Below are 6,720 nucleotides of genomic sequence, written 5' to 3'. Positions count from 1 at the left end.
CACACACACACACACACACACACACACACACACACACTGGGGGGGTGGAGAAGGGGAGGAGGAAGGAGATGGAGGGAGGACTCTCACATATGCTATAAACACACCACCATGCTCTCATACAAAACAGAAATACCTGGGGACACTGTTCTATTCCAGCCAGCAGATCAGAGGACAACCAGCTCACCACTCACTTTCTGGTTGTTCCGGTCTTCTGCCTTGGTTTCCAGGTCTCTTACCTCCTCTAGCAGATGTCTCCTTCTGCTCTCCTGCCTCTAGAGGGCACGCTCTCACTAGGAATGGAGCCCTTGGGCTCCAATTTCCTCAAAAGATGTGAGGGAGTCCCCCCCCCCAAAAAAAGATGAAGGACAGAGGTCTGAGACTAGGATTCAATGCACTTCAGAGCAGGTGAGACCAGACAAATTGAGAGCTCAGGGACCCGCCCTGTGAATAAGCTTGGGTTCCTCCTCCCTGGGAAAGGGCACAATTGCCACATCTTCTCTCACCTCCTTCTTCAGCTCAGCCTTCAGTAAGCCCTGCTGACCTGGGACCTAAATGTCTGGTGGCTGTTACTGGCATCAGTGAACTTCTTGCCAACAGAGATCTACTTTCAAATCTGAAGACCATTGATTTAGGTCATTTATCAGTTACTACTTCAAATGCCTTCCTACCAAGGTCATGAGGCATGATGGATGGAAAGGAGAAAGCCATGTTCCCAGGAGGAAGTTCACTGCGCCTAATTCTGACCCTGTAGCCTGTGTGTACAACACCTTCCCTCCTGCTACACCCACACTATGACCCATAAGAGGAAACAGTCTTCACCCACGTCAGGCCTAATTACGTCATCCCTGACCAGGTGTCCTGGTCTGAAGCCTAATCTTTTGGGGCTGTGGATCTTCATAGAGGAAGCTCCACAGAATAGTACAATTCCAGCATCTTCACAGGGGATATACAGCCTCTCGGCTCCCAGCAAATAGAGCAGCCTTCAGAGACCCTAGGAAACAGCACTCTAGGTAGAGACATGCCACCATCTTCTATCCTTTTGGTGTAGTATAAAAGAATAATATCTATAACTATATTTAAAGTTACTAGCATGTTTTGCTACCTTCAAAAATACTTACGAGAAGATGTATTTTCCTTCCTGTTTTCAATATAAACAGAATATAGAAATACATTGAATGTAAAAATAGAAACAAAACTACAGTGTTCTTCTTCTAAGATGTACAGTAAAGAGGTTTGTGAACATTGTCTTAAAGACATTTTATACAACAGCTTTGTAAAACAAGTAATTACTTTATTTTTAATAGGTTGGCATTAATGGGTTTTTAATGGTACTTTAAATGATTTCAGTTATTTTCAAATTCTAATAAAATAAGTGTATAAATATAACTTATAAAAACCCTTTGTGAGCCAGGCAGTAGTGGTGCATGCATGCCTTTAATCCCAGCACTTGAGAGGTAGAGGCAGGNAGATTTCTGAGTTCAAGGCCAGCCTGGTCTACAGAGTAAGTTCCAGGACAGCCAAGGCTATACAGAGAAACCCTGCCTTGAAGAAAAGGGGGAAAAAGATATGTTTAAAAAACCTTTTGTGGTACTTAATAATTCACAAGCACAAAATAATTCTAAGAGCAAGATGTTTTAAAATCTGAGACCAGGAACCTGGGAAATGGCTCAGCATTTAAAAGAAGTGGTTGTGCCAGCTTGCCAGCTTGAGAAGCCAGGTTAATCAGCTGGATATGGAGACACACACTGCAACAGTGAGAAAGGAGACAGAGATATCTCATTGCCCAACTAGCCAACGGTGTGCAGTGCAGCCACGGAAGAAATAAAAGATACCATACTACCTCAGCAAGTCAGAAGGGGAGAACTGATTCCCAAACATTGTTCTCTGACCTCCTAACGCATGCTGTGGCACATGCACATCCATAGCACACACAAACACAGAGAGAGAGAGAGAGAGAGAGAGAGAGAGAGAGAGAGAGAGAGAGAGAACAACAACACTTATTCTGAGTCCTCAATGGGTATTTTTAAAACTAAAAGAGAGCTGGATGGTGGTGACACACACCTTGAGCACTTAGAAGGCAGAAGCAAGTGAATCTCTGAGTTCAGACTGGCCTGGACTACAGAGCAAATTCCAGGATGGCCAGGATACATAGAGAAATCCTACTCCCCCCTCCCCCCCCAAAAAAACTGCCCGTTTCCATCTGCACCTGGGAGCTGAACTTGTGGCACAGCCCTCCTCACCCCAATCCTACCCTGAGAAAACTTTTCCTCCAGGAGTATTGACACACCCAAGCTTGCAGGTGAGACCATCACTACCACCCCAATACCTGACCCAAATGGGTCTGGCCCAGGGCCCAGTGGACTAACCAGGGCACAGCTGGGGACAAAGTCCTTCCAGATTCCTTCTGCACCTGGGAGCTGACCCTGTGCTACAGTCCTCTACACCCCAATCCCTCCCAGAAGAAGCTTGTACCTCAAGAGACTTGATACACCCAGGCTCACAGGAGGGACAAGAGAGAGAGAGCAAGACCAGCTAACACCAGAGATACCTAGTCAGCGAGAGGCAAGAACAAGAACATAAGCAACAGAAACCAATGCTACTTGGCATCATCAGAACCCAGTTCTCCCACTACAGCAAGTCCTGGATACCCCAACACACCAGAAAAGCCTTCTAAGTGCTCAAGGTGTGTGTCACCACCATCCAGCTCTCTTTTAGTTTTAAAAATACCCATGTGATCTGAAGCCACATTTCATGATAATGATGATAGTGGACTTTAAGAAGGACATAAATGAAGAGGAGAAGGAAGCCAGGATGCCTGGGAGAGGAGGGACCACTGTGGCTGCTGTTGCCACCAATACTGCCACCACCTCTTGAGGAGCTTGTAGTGTGAGGAAGGAGGACAAGGGAGACCCGGTAGCGAGTGGGTGGCAGTGCCACTGCAGGAGGGTCAACGGGATGGCTATGGTAGATATCGATAAACTCAACATCGACAGTATCATCCAACAGCTGCTGGAAGTGAGAGGGTCCAAGTCAGGCAAAAATGTCCAGTTCCAGGAGAACAAAATCCAAGGACTCTGCCTGATGTCTCTGGAGATCTTCCTCAGTCAGCCTATCCTTTTAGTACTTGAAGCACCACTCAAAATACGTGGTGACATCTACCAGCAGTACTATGATTCACTCTGTCTGTTTGAATTTGGTGGCTTCCCTCCAGAGAGCAATTATTTGTTTCTGGGGGACTATGTGTACAGGGGCAAACAATCACTAGAGACGATCTGCCTCTTGCTGGCCTACAAAATCAGGTATCTGGAGAACTTTTTTTTCCTCAGAGGGAACCATGAGTGTGCCAGCATCAATAAAACCTATGGATTTTATGTTGAATGTAAAAGAAGATACAACATTAAGCTGTGGAAAACGTTCACAGACTGTTTTAACTGCTTACAACCATCGTGGACGAGAAGATACTCTGCTGTCATGAGGTTTATCACCAGATCTTCAATCTATGGAGCAGATTTGGCAAATTATGAGACCAACTGATGTACCAGATTGAGGTCTTCTTTGTGATCTTTTGTGGTCTGACCCCGATAAAGATGTCTTAGGCTGGGGTGAAAATGACAGAGGAGTGTCCTTCACATTTGGTGCAGAAGTGGTTGCAAAATTTCTCCATGAGCATGATTTGGCTCTTATATGTAGAGCCCATCAGGTGGTTGAAGATGGCTATGCAAAGAGGCAGTTAGTCACTCTGTTTTCTGCACCCAACTACTGTGGCGAGTTTGACAATGCAGGCGCCATGATGAGTGTGGATGAAACCCTCATGTGTTCCTTCCAGATTTGAAAGACTGCAGAGAAAAAAAAAAAAAAGCCCAATGTCACAAGAACTGTCACACCACCACGGGGTATGATCACAACGCAAGCAAAGAAATAGATGTCACTTGATACTGCCTGGTTGGGACTTGTAACATAGCATTCATAACGATGCGCTGGTCAGCTTGCCCAGGTGGACCTGTCAGGCCCTCCTCCATTTTGATTACTGCTGGCACTTGCTGGTTATAGCAGCAAGCACTTCATTCTCAAGAAAGGATTTTGTTTTGTTTTGTTTTGTTTTGTTTTGTTTTGTTTTGTTTTGTTTTGTTTTGTTTTTAACCTCTGTTCCCTTTGCAGACAACTCTGATGATGGTGTTAAGCTGGACATTCTGGCAGTTTATCCTGTCTGAGGGGAAAGTGTATGATTGATCTTTTTTTAACATTTAGTATAAATCATGCATAACATAAATGCTTGTTTTCTTGAGGATATGAAGAGAGCCCTAGGGTGTGTGAGTCTGTACATGTAATTGTCATAAAAGCATTCTGTTGATACAAGTCACTGTGAGCAAATTTTTTGCAAGTTTGTTTGAAAGGGACTACTTTTCTTCTTTATATTGTCATGTTAAAAACTAATGTCTGAAGCTGTGGCAGCAGGAGTGACCTGCTGCCCACCCTGACCAGACTATCTGAAGCATAATCCGTCCCACTGCACACTTAATGACAATTAAAGTCATTCTTTTCAATGTCTGGACATGAGGTAGCCAGGGCATCGAAGCTGCATGCATAGCCTGCCTCCATGGGGACACAGAAGCAGGTTGTTTTAACTAGCAGCAATGTGTATAGTGCTGGGTAAGCTATTAATGATGGAAGTTAATGACACTTTGTACAGCTCCCATATAATCTATTCACTGAGTAATCTTTTTACAGTTGGATCAGGCCTGAACCTGCCCATTCAGAAAGCTTCAAATTATAGAAACAATGCTGTCCTATACGAGTGACTGATAATGCTTTCTTTGGTTAAATTCCTTATTCTGTAGTGACATTGAGGCTTATAAAGCAAAAGGAACTAGCTTGCCATCCATCGGTTTATACAGAACTCACATTATCTATGACTTTTTAAACCATGACCTGTTAAATATGAATGTTTCCACAGATGCCCATGTACAATGCCATGTGCTGAGAATGATTTCAGACTTATGAAATATGAGCTTGTGAAGAAGAAGAAGAAGAAGAAGAAGAAGAAGAAGAAGAAGAAGAAGAAGAAGAAGAAGAAGAAGAAGAAGAAGAAGAAGAAGAAATAACTCTCTTAAAGAAATACAGGAGAGCACAGGTAAACAGGTTAAAGCCCTTGAAGAAGAAACACAAAAATCCCTTAAAGAATTACAGAAAAACAACCAAACAGGTGAAGGAATTGAACAAAACCATCCAGGATATAAAAATGGAAACAGAAAAATAAAGAAATCACAAAGGGAGATTACCGTGGAGATAGAAAACCTTGGAAAGAGATCCGGAGTTATAGATGCAAGCATCACCAACAGAATACAAGAGATAGAAGAGAGAATCTCAGATACAGAAGATACCATAGAAAACACTGACAATAGTCAAAGAAAATGAAAAGTGCCAAAAAAAAAAATCCTAACCCAAAACATCCAGAAAATCCAGGACACAATGAGAAGACCAAACTTAAGAATAATAGGTATAGAAGAGAGCAAAGATTCCCAACTCAAAGGACCAGTAAACATCTTCAACAAAATTATAGGAGAAAACTTTCCTAACCTAAAAAAAGAGATGCCCATAAATATTCAAGAATCCTACAGAGCACCAAACAGATGGGACCAGAAAAGAAATTCCTCTCACCACATAATAATTAAAACATTAAATGCACAGAACAAAGAAAGAATATTAAAAGTAGTAAGGGAAACAGGTCAAGTAACATATAAAGGCAGACCTATCAGAATTAATCCAGACTTCTCAACAGACTCTAAAAGCCCAGAAGATCCTGGAAGGATGTCATACAGGCCCTAAGAGAACAAAAAATGCCAACCAAGGCTACTATACCCAGCAAAACTCTCAATTTCCATAGACAGAGATATTCCATGACAAAACCAAATTTAAACAGAACCTTTCCACAAATACAACCTTACAAAGGATAATAGATGGAAAACTGCAACACAAGAAAAGGAAACTACACCCAAGAAAAAGTAAGAAATTAATCTTCTCACAACAAACCCAAAAGAAGAGAGTAACATAAACATAATTCTACCTCTAACAACAAAAATAACAGGTAGCAACAATCATTGGTCCTTAATATCTCTTAACATCAATTGATTCAATTCTCCAATAAAAAGACATACACTAACAGACTAGATACGTAAATAGGACCTAGCACTTTGTAGCATAAAGAAAACAAACCTCGGTGACAAAGACAGACACTACCTCAGAGTAAAGGGCTAAAAAAAAAAAAATTCCAACCAAATGGTATCAAGAAACAAGCTGAAGTAACCATTCATATTGAATACAATCAACTTTCAACCAAAAGCTATCAAAAAGATGAGGAAGGACACCTCATACTCATCAAAGAAAAAAATCTACCAAGATGAACTCTCAATTCTGAAAATATATGCTCCAAATGCAAGGGCACCTACATTTGTAAACAAAACATTACGAAAGCTCAAAGCACACAATGAACTTCCCACAATAATAGTGGGAGACTTCAACATCATTCTCTCACCAATGGACAGATTATGGAAACAGAAAAAAAACACATAATCATCTCATTAGATGCTGAAAAAGCCTTTGACAAAATACAACATCCCTTCATGTTAAAAGATCAGGAATTCAAGGTCCCTACCTAAACATAATAAAAGCAATCTACAGCAAACCAGTAGCCAACATCAAACTAAATGGAGAGAAACTTGA

The 6,720-nt window shown here is 41.8% G+C and overlaps 1 pseudogene; it reads left to right on the top strand.

Moving 5' to 3' along the window:
• The first annotated feature begins 2,961 nt into the window (after nt 1-2,961).
• LOC110320707 lies at nt 2,962-4,799 on the top strand (annotated as a pseudogene).
• Nucleotides 4,800-6,720: the final 1,921 nt, after the last annotated feature.

The sequence above is a fragment of the Mus pahari genome, chromosome 4, assembly GCF_900095145.1.
Source record: "Mus pahari chromosome 4, PAHARI_EIJ_v1.1, whole genome shotgun sequence".
Taxonomy (NCBI): domain Eukaryota; kingdom Metazoa; phylum Chordata; class Mammalia; order Rodentia; family Muridae; genus Mus; species Mus pahari.
Note: the sequence above shows the minus strand (reverse complement) of the source record. Positions and strands in the feature narration are given on the sequence as shown.